This window comes from Puma concolor, chromosome B4 (assembly GCF_028749965.1).
Source record: "Puma concolor isolate L17-30 chromosome B4, mPumCon1.1.hap2, whole genome shotgun sequence".
NCBI lineage: Eukaryota > Metazoa > Chordata > Mammalia > Carnivora > Felidae > Puma > Puma concolor.
In genome coordinates, this window is record NC_141673.1 from 55,911,244 (window position 1) to 55,936,478 (window position 25,235).

Sequence of the window (25,235 nt, forward strand, 5' to 3'; positions counted from 1 at the left end):
TTTAACAGTGTATTTGGGGGTCAAGGCAATCCATTTACATTTCTAAACCTAGTATTATAAATGATAATTTATAAAGTTATTATTGGTGGAATAAGCTGATTTCCCAAATATGTCTCATAAATATATAAGCACTCAGATTAACTATTAATTTTTAAAGTAACATTCCTTTTATAGTCATACCTTCATTGTTTTCCTGTACAGTGACTCAGCTGAAACAATAAATAAACTGAGATATGATTATAGTATTCGCACCATAATCTAACTTACTCCTATATGGTCTAAAGTATTTTTGTACTTTTAATTTAAAATCTGTAAAACTGCTTAATAATCATTCTCTTTCTCGAAAGCAAATAAAGAGGAAAATTAATGATTAAGGTAATGTGAGATTTTGATATAAATTTCTAGTTTTTCTCAGAAAGGAAAGTGTGAAAATTCTTGGGATAAGAGAATAACATCTTTCACAATAGTATCTTTTAACATCTGCTTTTTGTTCATCCTTTCCTACATATCACACACATTCTTGTTCAGTACTCTTTTACTGGAATTGTGTGTTTATTTTTAGGTATTTTTTTTTAACTTTGCTTTTAAGTTTTATGCCTTGCAAATACTTAAAGTTTACTTTTAGTATAGTCTTTGACAACTGACTCCCCAGAAAAGCTTCTTCCTGTAACAATATACCCTAAGATATTTGTAGCTACTAACTGAGTCAGTTAGCCTTTTTTTTTTTTTAATTTTTTTTCAACGTTTTTTATTTATTTTTGGGACAGAGACAGAGCATGAACGGGGGAGGGGCAGAGAGAGAGGGAGACACAGAATCGGAAACAGGCTCCAGGCTCCGAGCCATCAGCCCAGAGCCTGACGCAAGGCTCGAACTCACGGACCGCGAGATCGTGACCTGGCTGAAGTCAGACGCTTAACCAACTGCACCACCCAGGCGCCCCTAGTTAGCCTTTTTTATCATGGGTTCCCTCACCTCTTTTATAAAGATATCATATTTAACTAGGGGTGAAAATTAGGGATAATTTACATAAAGTCTCAGAATAAAGAAGGCATTCAATAAATAGTTACTATCTCAATTATTAGAAGCAAAGTATGTGGAAAATGGAAGTTGAATTTTACTTAAGTGACTTTGTGGCAAATTAACTTGCATTATAAATGAAGAGGTGTTTTTAGTATGCAGATTCTGAAATAAATATCTGTAGTTTCTTAGGCTGCACCAAAGGCAAACTATTTTAAGATGAAGAATTTCTTCTGTTCAAAGATGACTTTTCAAACATTTAAATATTGACATTGGTTCAGGAGCACTGGAAGGAAGCATCACTGGAGACATCAATGGTGCCTCCATTTCCTCCAGTCTAAGCTTTAAATATTTACATGCAATTAAAGAATTTAAAATTTAAAAAAGAAAAAAATATTTTTAACAATGTGTATCACTTAGTTTACTCTATTTTTGTATTACTGCTTATTGTTAATACCTCAAACAGTTAAAATTTCTGGATCTTTTTCTCTGATGATTTATAAAAGTAATTTCCCAAGAGAACTCTAGAGCTAACTTCATTTTCCTATGGGGTGCAGGGTCTACGCAGCAATATATAGATGAGTGTGTATGTGTATACTTATTTATTATTTACATGACATTAACTATAAATAATATATATATTTTCGTTAGGGTGATTCTCAGCAAAATATCTGATGGAGGCAGCCCTTGTAATTTTGCATCTCTTTTGCAGTATTAGGACTCTCAATATCAGTTAACTGATGGGACAGATTGAAGCAATGGAAACAGTAAAAATAAAAATTAAATGACATATAAATGGGGAACAGGTGATAAAAAAAAGAACATACGAGTAAGCAAGGTCTAGATTAGGGAATATTTTAGATTCCATGACAAGGATATCTACTTATTGTGTTGCAGATGATGGTATATCGTATTGTAATATTTGAAGGGGGTTGACAATATAAATGTCTTTTTTTTCCATTACTACCCCAAAATGCATGGCTGCTTTATTAATACTCAGGCAAATTCTTTTGGGAAATAATTTTTTTTTAACTATCTCATGTGAAGTTGCTAATGGAATAGTTCCTTTTAAAGAGATATTTGTAATTTAACAGGAAGTTACTAGAGAACAATGTCTTTCCTCAAAGGAACCATATCTATTGACTGGTGGTGGTCACCATAAAAGAAATGTAGGATTATTATATGAGACAAAACATCTTCTCTTCTTTCACCCCTCAACTAAAGCCCATCCCTGACTCATTCTGTGTCTACCCTTCTGATGTACCCAGAAGGTGGGTTCCACTCTAGTGACCACTAGGAGTCCTTCACTGGTTGCCCAAGATGCTCTGCTCTCTGTGTATCAATCTCTAACTTCTTCCTAGGTCAAGCCACATCACAGGTGATTACTTTATTGGGCATCAGTGTGGGAGGTGGTCACTTCATAGCAGCTTCTCCATGGAGCTTTCAGCCAGATCAAAGAGCTGGTCTCCTTTGCCTGTTCCCAAGGTCTTTCTAAGGGTGAAGAACAGGATCAAGGCATTTCTCATGCAATTTGTTGTGAGCCACAAATCCCGGCTTCTAAGAAAATTTGCACTTAACCCAGATACATTTTTGTTTTGAGTTTTATTACTTATGTTCTTTAGAGGAGAATAAATGTATTTAAATGTTTATAAGACCAATACTATTTTCTCCTGACATTAATTACAAATAAACTTCAGAGGTTTTACATTTTAAAAGACTCAATTTTATTATATGATTAGGTTTTGTTTGTTTGTTTTTAAATTTTTTTTTCAACGTTTATTTTTTTGGGGACAGAGAGAGACAGAGCATGAACGGGGGAGGGGCAGAGAGAGAGGGAGACACAGAATCGGAAACAGGCTCCAGGCTCTGAGCCATCAGCCCAGAGCCTGACGCGGGGCTCGAACTCACGGACCGCGAGATCGTGACCTGGCTGAAGTCGGACGCTTAACCAACTGCGCCACCCAGGCGCCCCATAAGATTAGTTCTTTTAAAAAATTTTTTTTTTCAACGTTTATTTATTTTTGGAACAGAGAGAGACAGAGCATGAGCGGGGGAGGGGCAGAGAGAGAGGGAGACACAGAATCAGAAACAGGCTCCAGGCTCCGAGCCATCAGCCCAGAGCCTGACGCGGGGCTCGAACTCACGGACCGCGAGATCGTGACCTGGCTGAAGTCGGACGCTTAACCGGCTGCGCCACCCAGGCGCCCCTTGTTTGTTTGTTTTTAATAATGTGTGAGGCCAGTAGATTAACCAGATTATGCTCCACAGGAGGGACCAGGAGTCAAACTATTCTTCAAGGATATCAGGAATATGCTAATCAAAGGAACAGCACATCACTAAGAATACCAGTGATGGCTCTTCAGTAAAACCAGAACTAATAATACACATTGATTGAGCTTAACATAATGGAAGTCACAAGGATAATGAGACTCCAAAGTTTTGGTCCAGGTGGTGGCATTTTACTTCCACAAGTCAGGGGACTACAATGACTGTAACAATGAGCATGATCAGAACAACACCCAAGATGCCTGACTCACAAAGAGTTGTAGAGATGGTTAGAATAGCTTGAAGTTCAGAGAGGGAAAATAGATAAGCAAGCAACCAGGTTATTGCCTAAAATCTATAAACCATACAAAGCAAGAATGGAATTACAAAAGAATGTGAGAAATCATACTTGTAAAAAGTGAACATCTGGGGGCGCCTGGGTGGCGCAGTCAGTTAAGCGTCCGACTTCAGCCAGGTCACGATCTCGCGGTCCGTGAGTTCGAGCCCCGCGTCAGGCTCTGGGCTGATGGCTCGGAGCCTGGAGCCTGTTTCCGATTCTGTGTCTCCCTCTCTCTCTGCCCCTCCCCCGTTCATGCTCTGTCTCTCTCTGTCCCAAAAATAAATAAACGTTGAAAAAAAAAAAAAAAGTGAACATCTGTTTCTCAATTCCTCAACCTAAGCCCACTTTCAGATCTGAGAATCCATTTTCATCAATAAATAAAATACTAACATTCTATCAGATGAGTGACAAGAGTAGTGCTATTATTACTGATTTGAAGAATGGAGAAAAGGTGGTTCCTACTGTATATCTGTTTAACTTGGCTTTCTGGTCCCTGAAAAAATGGTTGGCTCCTACCTTGTAAAGAATATTTTTAGCTCAACAAGGGGCAGTTGATTCTTATTATTCATGGATTCATTCCATATTTGCAAATTTGTCTTTTCATTAAAATGTATTTGTAACCCCAAAATTCATACTTGTGGCATTTTTGTAGTCATTTATGGACATGCACAGAATGGTGAAAAACTTGCGTCAGCCAACAAATGTGTTACTGAGTTTAAGCAAGATGACACTCAGGGCACCTGGGTGGCTCAGTCAGTTAAGTGTCCAAATCCTGATTTCAGCTCAGGTCATGATTTCAGAGTTTGTGAGATCGAGCCCCGTGTTGGATCCTGCACTGACAGCATGGAGTCTGCTTGGAATTCCTTCTCTCCCTCACTCTGTGCCCCTCCCCTGTTTGCATATGTGTGCTCTCTTTCAAAATAAATTAATCAACCTAAAAAAATTAATAAGATGACACTATCTTGTTTTAGCTTTCATACTGTAATAAGTATTCTTTTTGTGGTTTATTTAGTATTGTATATATATTTTTAATTTTTGATTTCATTGTTTAAAATAATCCCTAAGCATAGGGGTAGTGTTTAGTGTTCCTAGCTACAAAGAAGACTATAGCAGACACTATAGTGTCTAGTGTTCATAGCTACAAAGAAGACTATGTAATGATATGCTTTATGGAGAAGATATATGTGCTAGATAAGCTTCATTCAAGTATGAACTATAGTGCTGTTGGCTATGAGTTCAAGATAAATGTGTCAATAGTATATATTAAATAAATTATCTTTAAAAAGAAATACACATAAAATAATATATGTATTTATTGGTTGATAAAAATGTCATGACCAGAGGCTCACAGAAACTTAACCCTATATTTCTCCTAGGAGTGATGGTTTAGCATCACTTATTCAGTGTTCATGGTGACTTTATAGACCTTAACTGCTATGCATATCAGGAATTGACTATAGTAAGTTTTGGTCTCAGTCACTGTGCCAAGAAATGGCATTTTTGCCAAAGCAGACTAATGTGGCCTGAGCTACATGATTTAGCCACTGGTTTGGCAAATATGTTATTATTTATATTCTAACAAAAAATTGAGGGGGGATCAGAAATGGTGCATTCAGTTGGAAGAGACAGCAATTTTCAATTACAGTTCTGTTGTGCAGCTATGTCACATCCCTACTCCCCACCCCATCTTCTCTGAATATGGTACAAAGAGATAATGGTCACTTAGAAACCTCACAAACCATAACACTGATTATAACATAACAATAAAACAACACGTTAGGCTGAGTGGGCAAGTCCAGCAAGCAAGGCAAGTATCCTAGAAGTCTTCTTAAGAACAGATGGTGGAAGGTTAATCCTATGAAATTTCAAGTAACTGCTACTATAGCAAATTTTTAGATGTTTAGTGGTGAGGAGTATGCCTAGATATTCCTTCTAAAATCATCAACAATAACAACAACAAAGCACTGCTTCATTTAATATCTTCATTACAAGGAAATAATAATTGTGTCTTATGCAACTCTTTGGGTTCTGGACACAATAGAGTCCACACTTTGGAATATACCAGCTAAAAAAGTTGGCCACATGTGAGAAAGGCTTAGAATAGGAAAAAAAAATGTACAATTTAAGTATAGAACACAGTACAATACTTGGAACATACTAACCACGTCCCTGCTGTGTGGGACGTGACAGAATTAGGAAAGGATAATGTGTTCAATAGCAAGCCCCAATGGGAGAATTATACTTAAATCCTCTAGAGTTAGAGGGCAAGGCCATTTCATCTGCAGTGGAGAATTATTTGCATAACTCATGGTACACCAAAAGGTCCTGTATTCAGAACTTCTAGTTTTTAGGCGGTTTTTATCGGGCCTATCAAGTTTCATATTTGCAAGGGCCCCATGGCAGTCTATAGATCCAGGGTCAGGGACAAACCAGATAAAAACAAAACAAAAAAAAACTATGAGTAGGAGGCAGAAGTAGATCATGAATAGCCCAGAAGACCATGGCACCTACCATGATTTTACCCGCCTCCACTTGTACCTATGGCTGAATGGGAGGTCTCATAGGACCATAGGAAAAAGTTAGAAAAAGCCCAAGATTGTGGGAAATAAGTTTAAGAGTTCTGTATGCTTGCATCAATGGGTTAACAAGGCTTAGGGTGGAAAGCCACCACAGGGCCAAAGCACCCAAGGCCAATCATTAAGACAAAGCAAAGAGGCCAAAAGCTGCCATAGGGCAAAAATACCCAAGGTTAGTCATCAAGTAAAACAAGGCTTAGGGCAGAAAGCCGCCTCCACAGTATGAAACATCCCAGAACAGTAAGAGGAGGCAAGCCACTATGGGGGCGAAAGTGCCCAAGGTTAGCTAGTGAAAAGGGTGCCTTGTTAGCCTTGAGGCAGCATGCTCCAGCAACCTTACACTATGGAGATAACAGCTACTTGGCTGTATCGCCTACAGAGAAACACTGTCCTTCTGGCATCGGGCACATCAGTATATCATTGTGCTTTAATCTCAACTTCAAACGCCACTCACCCCGTAAGCCCTTTGCTTCTTACACACACAAATTAATGGCCATTATCTTATTGTCTTCTTCTGCACATTCACCACGTATGTAAAACCCTGCAAACTCAATAAAAAGAAATGAAACCCCTGTTTGGGGCTCTTGTCTCCTCCCAGACATTAGCCTCTCTTGTATTCAATTCTGCATCTGCTTCTTGCTGTACAAGAGAGAACTCCAGATTCAAAGTCTGCAACACGAAATTGGTTTGTTGTTGAATTACCTGGGGTACAAGCCCAAAATAGATGGCAGCTGTATTGCTGTCATATTCAGGGGAGGCCCTAAAAGATAACTAAGATGAAAAAGTTTCCTAGTGGGCAGAGCTGTAAGTGGCACATATAATTTGAAAAGAAGATGTGGACAAACCAGATAAAAAATATATGAGTTTTTTCCATACACATATACACACATACATACATACATACATACATACAATGGAATATTTCTCAGCCATCACAAAGAACAAAATCTTGCCATTTGCAGTGACATGGAAGGATCTAGAGTATTATGCTTAATGAAATAAGTCAGTAAGAGAAATACAAATAACGTATGATTTCACATATATGTAATTTAAGAAGCTAAACATATAGAGGAAGGGAAAAAAGAGAAGGAAGCAAACCATAAAAGCCTCTTAACTATAGGGAACTGAGGGTTGCTGTGAGGGATGGACTAAAAGGGTGATGGGTGGGGCGCCTGGGGGGCGCAGTCAGTTAAGCGTCCGACTTCAGCCAGGTCACGATCTTGCGGTCCGTGAGTTCGAGCCCCGAGTCAGGCTCTGGGCTGATGGCTCAGAGCCTGGAGCCTGTTTCCGATTCTGTGTCTCCCTCTCTCTCTGCCCCTCCCCCGTTCATGCTCTGTCTCTCTCTGTCCCCCCAAAAAATAAACAAACATTGAAAAAAAAATTTAAAAAAATAAAAAAAAAAAAAGGGTGATGGGTATTAAGGAGAACATTTGCTGTGTTGAGCACCGAGTATTTCATGTAAGCTATTAGCTATTGAATCACTAAATTCTACTCCTGAAACCAAAAAAAAGAAAAAGGAAATCGAATTTGATATTCATTTATATAAAGTTTAAATAGGTAAAAATGAAATCATTTTGGGGTTATTGGGAAAAGCTTTTAAAAATCAAGACAAAGATCATCACAAAGTCAAGATGGTGATTAACTAAAGACAGAGGGGTGTAACTGAATGCAATTAACTAGGTGTTCATTTCATAAATATTCTTTGACTATATGTATATATGTGTTATGCACTCTCTGCATGATTATTCCTCTATAAAAATTACACTAGATGATAACAACATTTTATAGACACTGTTTTCAGTCATGTTAAAAATGCTTGAAATATAATACTGAAAGAAAATATGATATAATTAATAAAAAACAGGTTGCAAGAAGCAATTTACTCTGGAGTTTGTAATATGAAAATAACCCCACTTAATCACTTTTCATTGGGAAAATATCCAAAATTACACACACACACACACACAAACACACACACACATACACACACACAGAGGCAGAGACAGAGAGAGAAAACAGTACATTTGAAAAACAAACAAAAGACAAGCATAATCTTAAGAACCAAAAGTTCAAAACAAGAGTGGCACAAAATGTTAATAGTGAAGCTGGGGATTTTTTCCCTCCTTTTACAAAATAGAATATTACACACTTTTGTTTCTTATCATTGTTTTGTTATCTAATAATACTCATGCTCTATCTACTTATTAGAAAACTGACTCCACACGCATGCTTTCTCATAGCTACCACAAACTGAAATTACATAACATTCAGGGGTATCAGCCATGGTCTCAGCATGGTTCATGTGATTATTTCCTGGGGCAGGTAGCTGAAACTTGGACCCTCAGGGAATTGGACCATTTGATGTGACAATTGTGCAATTTTGAAGTAATCCCCTCTGAGAACAGTACAGGGAAAATTTTCACTGTGGATAAAATGAGTTGATGGGCTCCCTGGAGGTGAGAGGAGATAGGAAGGAAAGATTAAGATTTTTGGGGCGCCTGGGTGGCGCAGTCGGTTAAGCGTCCGACTTCAGCCAGGTCACGATCTCGCGGTCCGTGAGTTCGAGCCCCGCGTCGGGCTCTGGGCTGATGGCTCAGAGCCTGGAGCCTGCTTCCCATTCTGTGTCTCCCTCTCTCTCTGCCCCTCCCCCATTCATGCTCTGTCTCTCTCTGTCCCAAAAATAGATAAACGTTGAAAAAAAAAATTAAAAAAAAAAAAAGATTTTTAAAAGATGTAATAAAATCAAACTTTACCCATTGCCTTGTTTTGCTAGAAACTGTTTTCTATTGACCATCAAATCTGGCTTCTGAACCAGGCAGAAGAATTAAAATCTACTCTAATTCTTTTCAACATATTCATGTCCCTTCACTGGAATGGCACCTTCAGATGCTAGTTTAAAAATATAGCAATGGTGGGGCACCTGGGTGGCTCAGTCGGTTAAGCATCTGACTTTGGCTCAAGTCATGATCTCATGGTTTGTGAGTTCGAGCCCTGCATCAGGCTATGTGCTGACAGCTCAGAGCCTGGAGCCTGCTTCGGATTCTGTGACTCCCTCTCTCTCTCTGCGCCTCCCGTGCTCATGCTCTGTCTCTGCCTCTCAATAATAAATAAACATAAAAAAAATTAAAAAAAAAATAGCCATGGTAAAGGAAGCATATATGTTGGGACAAAGAAGGAAAGAAAGTAAATGACATGAATGCTGATCCTTCAAGTCTCTTCTCATGTCTGCACCCAAAGACGGTTTTGACTCAGACATTCTCCATTCCGAAGGGTAGAGGGGACAGCAGCTACATAATTAAAGATCCATTTTTACCAAGACTATGACCTGACTTCTGCTTGCTTCTTCTGTGCATTTCTCAGAAAATTTGTAGAGTCCAACATATCACTGAGGAAGATGTGTAACCTATTAGCCACAAACTCAATCAGTGCTCTCCATGCTTATTATACTTTTACCCTTCCCCTTGAAATTTTTCATATGTATGGCTTATTTTTCTCTAAGACCCATTAAAAAATGTAAACAGAAATAATAAGAAATGAGAGTCTCCTTTTTTTTTAAATAAAGAACCCTCTGTGCATAGATGTGTGACAATCATATTTATAGTGGATAACAAAGCATAATCTTCTCATTACCCCTGCCAGGGGCTACATCCCAAGCATGGCTGATTGATTCAGGGATGAATATCAGACCTAGGGTTATACATCACACCCAGGCCCAGTAATTCGATTATTTCTTCTCAGAATTTGAACTTCAGAGGTCTGCACTCTGAGGCTAGCTTGTGCGGGAGTGCCAATACCTGGTGCTGATGTTCCAAAAATGTCTAGATGCCTATCTTTCTCCAGTCTTCAGTTATTCAGAGTCCTGAGCATGTTTTGGTGGAGAAGGCTACTGGAAGTCACCAAGCAAAGTCACCTACTAAAGAGGTCTCTAATCTCTTAGAATTGGGTCAAGGCTAGAGTGGTCTCAGCTAGAACTCCATGGTGGACTAAAAGGAGCTGCAGCTGGAAATTATCAGTCAATGGTGCTCCTGTCAATGAAAATATTTTTTTATTAACTTGATAACATTGAAAATATGACTATGACCCTCCCTAATATATTTTAACTTGCATCTTTAACCTCATCAAGATATTTTTAGTGAGTTGTTGTTGTTATTGTGTCTTGTGTCTTCCATGAATCTTCAAAAAAATTTTAATAATCCAAACTTTAGCATATATTAGAGTTCAAATTTCATCATATTACTATGTTGTAATATTTTCCACTATATATTGTTCTTTCATGTTATTCATCTACTTTATTTCCACAATTTCTGGGATAACATTTTTATAAATTTAAATTTATTTTTTAAGAAGCATTTATTGAAAAAAAAATCATTTATTGAGATTATTCTCCAAAATACTACAAGAATGCTTTGTTTTCTGAATACTTGAGTATCCAAAAATGTATTTTACCCTCTTTTGAATGACATCACAGCTAGGTAATTTATTTTTAAATCAATGGCAATTTGTTACAATAGTCCAATATTGGTTCAGTGATTTTTGTTATTTTCAGTATTGCATCTGAAAAGACTAATTCTAATTCTAATTCTAATTCTCTTTCCTGAGTATATCATGTTGTTGTCTATCTAGAGGCTTTGGCTTTTATTTTTATTGATTCTCCACTTCAACTATTTTGCTAGGGCACCACAAAATCTAGCATATAGAATACTTTGTATGCACAGAGTGTTATAAAGGCTTTCCATAAAAATCAATTCATTTAATTCTTTAAAAATGCTCTCTCAGCTAGACATAGCAATTCATTTTTTATAGATAAAAAATTGAGACACTGAGACATTAAGTAATTTTCTAAAGCTCCTAAATTAGTAAACAGTAGGAAAAGAAATTTAAACATGTTTTTTATCAGGTTTTGGAGTCTGTGTTCCTTGACCACAGCGATACTCAGTCTCTGGACTGTGTTTCTTGATCCTCCTTCATAAATGTCTTGTACTCATTTTTTGACTATTTAAGTTCAGTGAGGGATTGCTCCATCATCAGGTGAGTCTGCCTGATGAGATCTATAGTTAGTTGTGGATTAGTAAGCAGTAGTAGAAGAGGAGGGAGCCTTCTTTGTTCTTAAATTTTATAGAATTCAGCTTGGGAAGCTCTGACCTCTGGTTTGAGGCTCATAGGGGACAACATGGATATACACAGAAATAAGAAGGGAGGAAGACTTCTCAATACAAACTATACCCATCTCCAATCCTGTCAGCATTCGTAGAAACAGTACAGGAGGACATAAACAAGTTAGCAGTGCCAGCCCAGCCCAACCCAAGGGCATAACCATAGTCATCTGAGTTATTTCCCCAATGGAGGGATTAGTGCTTTACCCATCTGGCTCCATTCAGGACTTTTATCTATATTCAGCTTTGTTTCTCCTCTCTGGCCTCTCTACCCCTTATATCCACATTTGTCCCCAAGACCATCATTTATCACCTAAAGAGTCAGAACTTCAGCACTATCCTGGTTTTTTTCCAGTTTCCACCAGTGGCTTATCATAGTCTGTATGCCTCTAACACGGTAAGGGAAGAGGAAGAATTTAGGTTTATGTATTCCTCCCCAAATCCCCCCATCACTCATTGCTCTTCACATGCAGTTTTGGGTGTAACAGCTTTGAATTCTCTAAATTTGCATAATGATTTATAACTTAACTTATTTTTGCAGGAACATTTTATTTTTAAAGTATACTGGCTATAAAGAGTAAGCCCCAAGCATTGTATTATACTTTTAAGAATACAGTTTTCCCATTAAAACAAAGTTATTCATTTTGTAAAAATTTACTGCAAATAGTGGCTATATAAATCCAAGGCAACAGAAAAAGTACAGTCCCAAAATATTCTGTAGTTCTAGGTACATAATATTTCCACTTGATTGTGGAATGTGGTGTTTTGTTTTTACTTTCCTATACTGTTTCTCAGGAGGCCCTAGTCTTCCCTGGGGTAATTTTTAGCACAACAAGAAAAGAAAAATGTCCCTCCACTCCAAGTCTAAGGCTTGCTGTGCTTGATTACCTATCAATCTCAGGAGCTTTAGTTCCTGAGCCTCACTGATGTGAGTCCGGTTTTCAGTAGCTTTTAGGTAATCCTACTATGTGATCTATCTGGTAGTTGAGCAGTATTTTAGAGAAGAAACTATCCTTCCCTCAAAGAGAGCCCCAGGCCTCATTTTTCATTCCTTATTGAAGAATGCCTTTAAGTTTTCTTTCTTCTTGCTTTGGATACGTATTTTGGATACAGGAGTCATTTTAGTATTTGGGCTTAACACAAAACTCTCAAGGTGCTTCGATAGCGAATGAACAATCACTGTAATTGTGGCAGTTCTCCATGTGATTTCCTTCTATTCTTGTGCACATTACATGTGTTCCAAAACAAATGCATCTGACCAGCACTGGATACTAACGTCAACATAGAAGATAACAGATAAATTCATTTTTTTCTCCATATTTAGTACTTCCATTTACATTTGGATTTCAAATTTTTCATCCAAGCAAGACAAAAAAATCACTCAATTTACTGTGTCCCACTTTGAAATTGTCTGTTTCTGGTGTTTACTTTCTGGTATTTACTTATGACTCTTTCTAAATATTAGAAATTCATATGTAAATGTTCATGCAATATAGAATACATGATGTTTAAACATAAAATGTATAATATGCAACAAATAATACAAAACATAATACAAATATTATAATATAGCATATGTTGCATTTGTTATATATCGAACACACATATATTAATGCTTGAAATCTGAAATAATAGGTAGCACTTTGAAGAACAGAAATACAGAGGCTGAATGTTGGTCAATTATACATAGGAGAGCAGAGTAGCAAAAAAATAAACATGAGTTTTAATAAAATTTTTGAGGATGAACTGAGTTGTAAACATGGAACAAAAACAAGGAGAAAGTTCCAAGAGAAGGAACAGCAAACTGAAGGCACTGACATGTGAAACAGCACCACAGTGGCTTAAAAACTGAGTCTAATTAAGCTGGGTCACTGAACAATTTGACATTCCTGTTACATATTCCATACAGGATCCATCCTGTGATAGGAACCAGGATGAAATAGATGTTTGCTTAGGTCAGATCAAGTGATAATTTTATGAAAAAAAATGTTTTTGACAATGAATTAACTTTATTGAATGAAAACTACATTTAACTATTGTAAATTTACTTTAAGTATAAATATCTGTTTTTAAATACTAAACATTAAGATTTTGTTGTAAGGTCTTAATTTCCTGTCAATGACTGGTAAAGTGAGTAAATCACCTAACCCCAAGGATAAAATATAGTCTCTTAACACAACAATAGAGGCGCAAACTAAATATGGTTAATATGATTTTTATCTATGTTTGATAGAGATTTTCTATTCTAAGAATTTATACTTTCATGTCTCCTTGTTAGGGTTCACATTCTTAATTTTTCTCAATGAATTTGTTCAAAGGTGAATTTAAGTGCACTGCACTATTACATTGTTAACTAGTGCTTATTCAAAAATCTTAAAATTTTGATGCCTTTTTTATTAGTTACATTAGGAACAAATTGCCTGCCTTCTTTATGTGGTGATGTGGTAAGTGGACATCAAAGCATATCTTGGGAATAATCTGTCTTGTACCACAAGCTACTCCTCATAAGCACACAATCGAAGCAAATACCTCTGATTGCAGTGAGTGTCCCTGGTTATCTATCACCGGCCTGTTTCTCTATATAAACATAGGATCTCCCTATGTGCCCCATATAAACTCCCATAAATCCTGTATATGGGCCCAACTGTTCATCTATTTATTAAAGAACCATGTGTTTTATCCACTGGTATAGTAATATTCTGCTTTTGTTCGGGGGAAAAATAATTTTTTTTATGGTACGTAACAATTTTCTACTTTATTTCAGTACAACTTTCAACATACAGTCTACTACTTTTCAAGATATTTGAAGACTTAAAACAAAATTTCTATTGACTCCTTGCAAACAGTAAAATTTAAGTAAAATGCTTACATTCTTATTTGAAAACAAAAATCAGGTAAAAAAAATGGTGGGTGCAAGTTCTGCTCTCTGTTGCAATCTCACTTCAGATTTACTATTCCTTTTCTTCTTTGCATCTGTCCTTCTTTTCTTCATTATTTTCCATAGTCTCTTCTTCATCTTCAACAATCCCATCCCCTTGGTATTTGTCATGAGTCCACTTTGGACTGCTACCTGATTTTTTGAAGTTAAAGCACCCTCTGCCATGTTGAAAAGTACCATTACCTCTTCCTCTTTTGGCCCAATAATCCACACCATCATCTCTGTCATCATGAAAGGTTCCTCGTGGTCGGCTAACTCCTCCAAAATCTGAGTATTCTTTCAGTTCGTGGTGAGTTTTAAACTCTTCTTCTCTTTCCTTCTTACTCTCCTTTTCTTCTTGAAAACTGGGAGAAGGTGATGCTGAAGATGATGAGGATCGAGAATGATATTGCTTTCTACGTTTATGTTTACTGTCATCTTTGTAAGATTTGTATTCCTTGTAATATTTTGGAATTTTTTCCTGCTTTCTTGATCCACTGGATTCCCTGGAGTCCTTGGAATCCCCCGTTCTTTACTTCTTTCTTTTCTCCAACGATCAATGTCATGCCAAAGATCAGTAGAATCACACCTTAATTTTTTATCTCCCTTTTGATTTTCTTCTTTAAAAACTCTATCTTTTCCTGCTAAATGAGTATGCTTCCTCAGGGCACTTGGAGAGATGTCAATTCTCCTGTGTATCTCAGGGCACTTTTGCCTGGCACTATATTCTTCAGTGGCTTTCTGATATGAAGTGAACCTCTCGTTTAGAGTCACTGCAGCTGATTTGAAGTATTGCTCTTTAACATGATGAACCAAGGACACAATGTGTTGAATAAATGACTCTGAAGTGCTTTTGATAGCCTGTGGCAACTTAATGTGGTCAAAGATGGTTTGGAATTCTTGTTCTTTCTTGACAGAATGCACAAGGGTACTAGCAAGTAGCCTGTCTTTAGTCAAGGAAGCAGGTCTGTTAGAATCATCAAGTGGAACGGGTGCCATTTTGAGTTTGACTTCAGGTCGATGAGAATCACTGGCTATCATTTTGATCCTAAGTGGGCTCTCCTCTCTGTAGGTAGACTTTTCTCATGCATCCAGATTCTTGTGTACAGGGGGATTGTAATCAAAGAGGTCTTTGAGCTTTTCAGACTTCACCTGCTCAAGTGACTGAGTTTCTTTCTTTTACTGTTGTTCTCTCAGCATTTTTGTCGTCTTCCTTGTGCTTATCTTTTGCAGCTCTAGGCCTTTCCACTACGTAGCCAGTCTCTTTAAGTTTATAGTTTTTTTTCTTCTCTAAATCCATCACTTTCTCTATTGCCTTTCAGTGAAACTGTGGACTTGTACTTGGGTCCTTCCTCTTCAGTATTCTGGTGAGATGTAGTAGCAATTTTTTTTACCCTGATCTGCAAGGACTGACGTCCTCAACTGTCTATAGTCCTCTGTCTCCTCTATGTCATCCCCCTCTGAATCATTAAACTTTTGTTTTCCAGACTCTTTACCACTAAAGTAATCTAGAGCTTCCCGATCTTCCCATTCTCCCTCTGCCCTCCCTTTCTCTGATCCTTTCTCCTTTGGAGCCTCTTTATCCCTGGTATTATCCCTATCAAGAAGGAATACTCTAGACTCTTCATCTGTGAACCTTTTTAAGAATTTTCCTGTCTTTGCAGTTTCCTGATCTACACCATCAGAATAAAATGAAGAACGTTCCCTAGCTTCATCTCTTAGAGCATTCTGTGGTGTGATTGTCCTTGCAGGGCTTCTTCGTGAAGGGATATGATGAACTGGACTATTCTGAGAAGGACTGTACCAACTAGATCCATTTCCAACAGAACCAGACCCAGACCTTTCCGGACTATGCTGAATGGAATGTGAATACTGAGAGGGGGTGTTTTTTTTTTGTTTTTTGTTTTTTTTGTTTTTTTTGTTTTTTTGTTGTTGTTGTTTTTTTTTTTTTTTTTTTTGCAGAGTGAACTGTACTGAACATGGGAGCATCAGAGCAAGATGAACTCTGACTAGGTGGTGTAGTGATCGTTGAAGGACTATGAGGAGATCTAGGACTATTATCATAAGCTGAAAGGCCAAGCCAAATATCACCAGATGTGGCTGATGATTTGCGAAACTTATCAATAGATTCAGATGGATCATGTTCAAATGTATTTTTCGGTTCCTCCTGTGATTTACTTTTCAAAGGATTCTCATCTTGGGGCTCCCCTTCAGCTTTTTTGGTTTGTTTTTCCCGAGACCCTTGTCTTTTAGAGATAGAAGATTTGCTATATGGGGATGAAGAACAAGAAGAGGATGATCTTGGAAACCTAGAAGATCTATATGACTGGTGAAATATGCTTCAGGATCTTTGAGAAGAAACGGATCTTTTTTTGGACTTCTGGAACGTGAATGACCTCATCTAGGACTCCTAGAGTGTCTTCTATTCCAGACAGGTCTATAACCACCTCGATGGTATCTAACTCCTCCTTGATAATACCCTCTGCCCCTTCCTCTGTACCCATAAGGCCGTCTCATTCCTCTATTATTTCTGTAATCTCGACGATAATCTCTAGAATAAATAAGATCTCTACTATGAGATCTTGAGTATGTCCTGGAACGAGACCTAGAACTGTATCTCTTCTTTCTAGAATGTGATCTTGATCTTGATCTTGATCGAGAACTAGAACGTGATCTAGACTTTGATCTCGAAGAATGTGATCTAGATTTGGAGCGACACTTTCTTTTCTCCTTGGGTTTTATGCAGGATTAAGCTCTCAGGCGAAGTCTTTGAGATGTTAAAATTCTTCCTGGAGAAAACGTTCTGAGGATTTAAACTCTGAATTCAAATTCCTGAAACACCGAAAGCACGGTTCCCCGGGGCCTTATCTCCACTGTAACTACACAGTGGCCATTTCCCAACTCAAGCACAAGAGGAAAACCATAGAGGTACCTTCAATGTGTTAGCTCGTTTCCGTCACTTCCGATTTTTCTGGGAAAAATATTTTTTTACTGGAATCCAAGTTGAAAGGATTCATTGAGCAGAAACATAGAAGCCTTGACACTTTCTACACAAAAGTACTATTAAAAAAACAATTTATGGACAGAAACTCAGTCATTTTTCTTGATTACTCATCTCTGTTATATTATTGTTTATTCAGCATTAGAACTGTCTTGGAAATATGTATATTATCAAATGCAGTTAATATTGCTTCTTTCTGTTCACTGAATGGGCAAATTATTCAGTAGCTGCCAATATTTTTTTTTTCAACGTTTATTTATTTTTGGGACAGAAAGAGACAGAGCATGAACGGGGGAGGGGCAGAGAGAGAGGGAGACACAGAATCGGAAACAGGCTCCAGGCTCTGAGCCATCAGCCCAGAGCCCGACGTGGGGCTCGAACTCACGGACCGCGAGATCGTGACCTGGCTGAAGTCGGACGCTTAACCGACTGTGCCACCCAGGCGCCCCAGTAGCTGCCAATATTGATGCATTACAATGTAATAGTCATATCCAAATTGCAAGATGACGACATTAATTAGACCAAATTTCTAACTTTTGAATTAAAAAAATTAATATAGATCTCTTAAATGCAATGCAGTTACTAATGTTCATGCTATGTTACTTTAAAAAACAGCTTTGCTGCTGACCTCTCAGAATAAAAGGAATGAATAAATTAAGTTGGAATGCCTTAAAATAGGGAGAAATAACTACACTCAGGGGCACCATGACATGGAGAAGGAACAACAATAACCAAAAAGACAATTTATTAGCACCAAAATAAGAGGTATTATTTATCCTATGGTAAAATAACTATGTTCATACTTAGGCATTTATCAAATATCTACCTAGTGTATGCTGTACGATCTTTAAAATAGAATGTGAGATTTGGGTCTGTGTAGAAGTCGGAGCATGCCCTCCGTCACCATATTTTTTTATTACAAGATTGAGAAAACAATAGACACTTAAGATGCTTTGACTGATTGTGTCTCAGGACACCACAGCTTTGTTTGGAGGTCATTTCTTACTGAATTTCTTACTACTGTGTTTTGAATATTTATTTCCTTATCTCGTTATCATTTTGTTCTTTATAATGGGATTTATAAATTTATCTAAATGCCTGCGCTCTGTAAATACCTATCTTGTTATTTTTCTCTACAGCTCCTTGTATGTCAAGGGTTCCTAGAAAATACGTTATTGTTGCACAGTAAAGTCTTATATTTTAGAATTATACCTTCAATTCAGAGTTAGAGAGCTTTTTTCCCTGTTCTGGCAGGGTAGCCGATTCAGAGTGTCCGATAGAAAATTATAGCCATTCATCAATGAAGGCAAGGGAGTCATCTTTTATTGTAAAACCTTAGGCTTCTGGATGACTGTAAACTATCATAGACAGAATTACTCCCATTGTACTCCTTGGAGGCCTCTTGCTTTTCAGAAAAGAAAAACAGAGATAGTAAAGTTTGTTTGTTTCTTAACCATGGTCTACCTGGAGACTCCAAATATGCCCTTACTTCAGACTTCTAGATTTTAGGCCCTTCTCCTCAGACAGGGGCCTTTCTGAGAGATTGCGATTAAATTGTGGGATTCAAATTGGTATGATTTACACTGTAATCTCATCTAGTGGTGAAGTTACAAGTGGTTTAGGCCCAGGGACGGCGTTAGTTTATGAATAGATGTGATGATTTTTTACTGAGAGACTAAACAGGCAAGACAGAGGGTTTCCTGTTGCTTCTGTTTTTATATTCTTTTCTTCTCTTTGCACTAGTTGAGCTAGTATTACAAGGCAACTTATCTATAGAGACCAGAAAACCAAAATGAACCACACAAGCTTCCTGCACTTGCAACAGAGAAGATACTGTCCATTTTCTGTAAGAGTTCTGGTACGACAACCCAACCCTTTGATTCCTTTAACTGGGTTGGTAAAATAAAAAAGAAAAGTTAATGGCTTTGCTCAGAATCATTGAAACATTATTGCCTCATGTTCTATGTTTCTCACCATATCTTCCTTCCTCACCACAACTATTTTTATTCCCAAATTTTTGCAAGTCTAGAGTTTTAGCACCTGTAGGAACAAATAAATTGTACCATCATGATTGAAGGGAAAGATCGTTAATAAATAAGTAAATAGTAACTCATAATTCACTCAAATATTATGCCTAGAGAGGTATGTCCTCTTTTAAAACAATTTTTTAAACTGTGTATAAAAACTCATTTTATTTTGGGTTAGAAAATTCCTAAAGTGAAGAGGCAACATCGTTTATTAATAAACCTAAGGGATATAATTTTACTGCTAATAACAATATTACCATATGTCATAAAGGATACCTTAAATTTAACAGTCAATTTTTGCAATCCTGTACTCCAGAGCCATCAGGGAATAAAGCTCAGTAAAACCAGAATGGGAGAGAAGGACACCACAAAGTAACTGCCTTGTATGTAACTGACCAAGAAAACAAACTTAAGCTAACTGCAACACAAAATTCTTCAGAAATTCAATTGAGATAAATAGCATTTGTGGATGTTATTTATCAAGAGATGACAGGTAACACACTTTCTCAGGTATTAGAAAACTTTCCACTGTGTATTTGGCCTAAGCCACACATATCAATTTAAGATTTGTTCTTTCTTATAGGTGTTTTTCAGAGAAGAAAAACCTTTTCAAACATTTATTCAACAAATGTATATTGAGCACATATTATGTGTCAAGAACTGTTTGAAGTGCAGGATGCTCAATTAAGAGCAAAACAGACACCCAACCCTACCTTTAGAGAGTTACATTCTAGAAGATGTAATAACTATATTTTTCACGTACATGGACAACTACATAAGGTTATGGATTTATTGTCTCATTTTGACTATGGAAAACAGATTATTATACATAAGTTGATATTTCTACTCGTTCTAAACATTTTTCATTCCTATTTCTCTTTATTATTAACACCATTGTAAGCAATATTATCTTAAAATGTTTCTTGTATATTGTGGACTGTTTAAATTCTTTATGAAACAAGGTGAACTAAAATATACAAACAAAAATCAGTGTGAGCAATATTGGAGAATCAAACTAAATAAAAACTACTGAAAATTTAGACTTCTCATAACCTCATGCATTAACATTTTGAAACTACATGAATATATATTTAAATCAAAGATGCAGGATGATTTATGATAGAAAGCTCTATCACCACAGAAGTTAAGAGGACTGTGATTTAATTATTTCTCTTTCACTGGTTTTATATGTAATAATTTAAAGAGCATGACCTCTCTAAGCCACAAATTATAAAAACCTATTTTATCAAATGGAATGTATACATTTTATATAACTTTTCAGTTAATTGCATATGCTAATCAATTAACAATTAATTTGCTTTCATTAGGTATAAGGATTTCCCCAAGTTTCTTCCAAATCTTGCTAATTGTCTATTACACTTAATTTTATTTATTATTAACCAAAAGCATTATTTATAAGATAAGTATGCTTATTACCCTCATATGACAGATGAATGAACTGGGGTCAAGGGAAGCTAAGTCACCTGAGCGAGCTAGATTTGAACATAGACAAATATCACAGCTTAAAGACTTAATCACTACATAGCTACAATATTTATTCTGTATGAAATGTGAAAAAAAAACATAGGTGTTAGTATACTTGTGTGGAGATGTAAGAAAAAAACAAAAAAAGTTTAATGCAATAAGTGAAAAACGGGCATTAAAAGTTTAGTCCAAATGGAATTTAGAGCAAGAAGAAAACATCTCTTTGAACATTACTGAAAGGAGCTTCAAGAAGTTGGGGTACAGAATGAGTTTCCTCAGCAAGTTGAGAGATTATTAAGGGAGCAATATTGTACAATCACAGTTATTAGAACTGTAAGATCTTTGAAAGACTACCTGTACTAGGTACAAAAATGGCCTTTCAAAGCTGCCCATGCCCTTATTCCTGGAACCTGTCAATATATTATATTACTTGCCAAAAGGGACGCTGTAGATGTGTGATTAAGCATTTAGATATTGAGATAGGGATATATCCTGGATTATCCAAGTGTGCCCACTCTAATCTCTTGAACCCTTAAAATGAGAAAAACTTTCACATATAGGGTCAGAAAGAGATGATAAGACAAGAAACTGTAGAGATTCAAAGCTGGAGATGAATTTGGACAGGGTTTGCTGGCCTTGAAGATGGTGGAAGGAGGGCACAAGCAAAGGCATCTGGTGGGCAACAGAGAACGATGCTTCCACAAGGAAACAGGGACTTCAGTTCTGTAACAGCAAAGAACTGAATTCTGCCAATAATTTGAATGAACAAAGAAACACATCTTCCCCTAGAGCTTCCAGAAAGGAATGTAGCCATCTAACACATTTGCTTTTAACCCATGTCTGACTTCTGACCTAAACAATTATTAAAAAAAAATTGCATTGTTTTAAGCCCCTGAATTGGTGATAATTTATTATGGCAGCAACACAAAACTAATACATCATTTGAAAAGAATCTCTGTACCTACACAAGCAAATTATGTGTCCCTTCTAAATTTTTTTAATGTTTATTTATTTAGAGAGAGAGAGAGAGAGAGAGAGAGAGGGAGAGAGACAGAGACAGAGTGCGAGTGGGGGAGGAGGAGAGGGAGACACAGAATCTGAGCTGTCAGCACAGAGCTCAATGTGGGGCTCAAACTCACGAACCATGAGATCATGACCTGAGCCAAAGTCAGACGCTTAACCAACTGAGCCACCCAGGCACCCCTGTGTCCCTTCTATTTGTAAGGTATTATATCTTAGATATGTTAGGAGAGATTTTTACATATAACATAGCTGGAAAATGGCAGTTACATCTGAAAAATCCCAGAATGACAAGTATTCATCAAGATTTTTAAGACTCTTTGGAAAACAGATTCCAACTCTGTGTCAACTAATATATTCTAGGAGATAAAATTCTTATTAGAAAAGCTTAAGTCTGGGGGCCCCTGGGTGGCTCAGTCGGTTAAGCTTCCGACCCTTGATTTTAGCTCAGGTCATGATTTCATGTTTCATGAGATTGAGGCCTACTTGGGGCTGTGTGCAGACAGTGTGGTATCTGCTTGGGATTCTCTCTCTCTCTCTCTCTCTCTCTCTCTCTCTCTCTCTCTCTCTCAAAATAAATACACAAACATTAAAAAAGAAGAAGAGGAGTGCCTAGGTGGCTCAGCTGGTTAAACATCCAACTTTTGATTTCGGCTCAGGTCATATCTCACAGCTCGTGAGTTCGAGCTCCACATCGGGCTCTGCACTGACAGTGTGGTACCTGCTTGGGATCATCTCTCTCTCTCTCCCTCTCTCTGACCCCTACCCTCCCTTTCATTCTCTTTCTCTCTCTCTCTCCCTCTCAAAATAAATAAATAAAACTTAAAAAAAAGGAAGAAAAAAAATCTTACATCTCAGTAAAAAAGGATTTCAATTTTGTATAATTTAATTTTTCATAAAATATAGAATGTTTGAGCTAGAGGCAAACTTGAAGATAATCATAATCATCTCTTTAAAGTTATATATGAGGGTGCAGAGGGTACAATTTGTATTGTACATGTAAGTTTTAGGTTTTTCCAATTTGAGGAAAGATTTTGGGATAAGTTTTCACATTCAAAAATCTACTTTTCTTTGGTGTCCATATTTGTTTATATTCTATTATCAGGTTATATTGAGAACTACAACACCAACCTCAAAAGGGTCTTCTCCGCCCATGAATCCATAGGCTGTTTAAAGAATCAAATGCTAAAGTGTGAACCTGAGCTCCACCAGAGAAAGCTATTTTGATGATTTATTATGAACATGATTCATTATATCATCACTAAGATGGGAACAACAACATGTATTACAAGGGATACATGGCCAGCACTCCTCACACCATATTTTAGAAACCTTAAACCCAAATTGTGACAGGTAGGTATAAAGAGAATTGATTTAAGCTTCTTTAAAAATGTAAATGCATTCATAACTTTAAGTCTGCGCATATATTCCACCCCTGACTTGGACTTCTAAACTGTATCTATTTTCTTTTGAACCTTTATTTATGGAATTTCCATACTTATTTTATATAAGTGGTACAGTTTTGTTGTTGGATACACAACTGCATCTCCAGGAAACTTACATATATGGGAAAAGAGCTTAGTAAATCATCTTTGACATATAATAAAATCTTTATAGAAGAACAATGAAAAGACAAATGGTTATCAACATACTTTTTTGTCTTAGTCTTCCTCATATCACTGATACCAAGTCTAAAACTTATTCCTTGTTTCCTCCAGCCTATACATAGAATGAGTACTACGGAAAGGTAGGTAGGACATGGCATTCCAATTCTAGGAATCTTGAAACTCATTATTCTCATTAATTAAGGTTGGTATTTGACATAAAACCAGATTGGAATCCAGCTGTAAATCACTTACACACTCATAACTGCAACGCTTTTTGAGAGAATTGGGTCAGGAAAAGTTCTTAATGATAATTTAGGTTCAAAGTCCTTGGTGTTATGGTCAAAGTCACTATAAGTATATAAGATTGCTTCCTATTTTAGGCAGTATTTCTCTTTGAATAGAAGACCTGTGTTTTTATTTTAAACTAATCACAGTGATTTATAGATGTTGTGAATTATCTCTGCAACAGAATTAGATAGTGACTTTATAGTGACACTTGATGCTTCTTAAATTTTCTAAAGTAGGTCATAAATCAGATAACCTTACAGAAACTTTTAGTCCTTAGAATCACAGTATTGCAAAAAATATATATACAACTTGTCTGCTCCTCTACTACTATTATTTATTTGTATAGCCAACTAATTGTCAAAATGTTCTGAGAGACAGAGAGACAGAGAGAAAGACAAGGGGAGAGAAAAATCAGTTGCTTCCAAAAGAGTTAGATCTATCATCTTTGTAATTGATAAATGAATTCAAAAGGCAATTTGCAGCTCGAGAAAGTTTGATGTTGCTGATGATTGTGGTGCCATTTAATGATGATGACAATGATTATGATGACAGTAACAATGGATATTGTTCAAGAAATGCTTGTGCTAGGCCAGGCTTTCTCATACTTTATCTCATGTGACAGACCATTCACCAATGGGAAAATATGGTAGGAAGGAATGATTTTGATTATGAAGATAAAACAATATCTAAAACTCTTAAAAAGTGAGACAATACAAATGCTATAGATAATCCCTGGAGGAAATTCCACTAATTCCATTAATAAAAGCTATATTAGTTTTGCTTGTAAAACAAACTCTTCCACTGGTGAAGAGAAAAAGAAAAAGTAAAATCATGTTAAATATTTTATCAAAAATGGAAGTTATCAGGAGTAATGCAATTTTTAAAGTGGTTTGGGAAATCATGGTTATAAAATCACAGATTTTAATAATACAAACACATGCATGCTTTCCAAATTTTTGCTAAAGACACAAATCAGAGGAGGATAAAAGGAAGCAAAGAAGCCTCAAAGGCAGACAACTTCAGGTGGAGACTTGATAGAGTGGCAGGTATTACACATATCCTTCTGCCATAATATCTGAAAAGCAAAGACTGTAAGCACACATGAACCACCCGTTTATCAGGCATTGGACAACACCCTTGCTTTCTGTGGGGGGTCACCACCCAAATTGTGACATGGGGATTGGAGCCTAAAAGTCAAGTCTAACTAGTAGATGCTCAGGGCCTGGGGCTGCTGACTGTGCTGGAATTTGGAAGAAAGGACACCAGAGGTGAAGGAGTTGGGCAGATAAGCAGATCTAGAGCACTGCACAGGGTCTCCTTTAAGGCTCTGCCTAGATACTAACCTGTGCGTGCACTGAGGGAGATTTGGGAGGCCAGGCAGCGAAGAGCTAACGAGGGTAGTGTGATGAATGCTTATTCTGGAGGCATCATCTTGTGGGGAGATTATGGACATGGGAATAGCCAAAGTGGAGACACCTCATTGAACATCAGGACATTCTACTGGAACCTGAGAAGGGGGTTTTAGAAGTAGGGCATCT

The 25,235-nt window shown here is 36.9% G+C and overlaps 1 pseudogene; it reads right to left on the reverse strand.

The window, feature by feature from the left end:
- Nucleotides 1-13,888: 13,888 nt before the first annotated feature.
- Nucleotides 13,889-17,017, reverse strand: LOC112863790 (bcl-2-associated transcription factor 1 pseudogene; annotated as a pseudogene).
- Nucleotides 17,018-25,235: the final 8,218 nt, after the last annotated feature.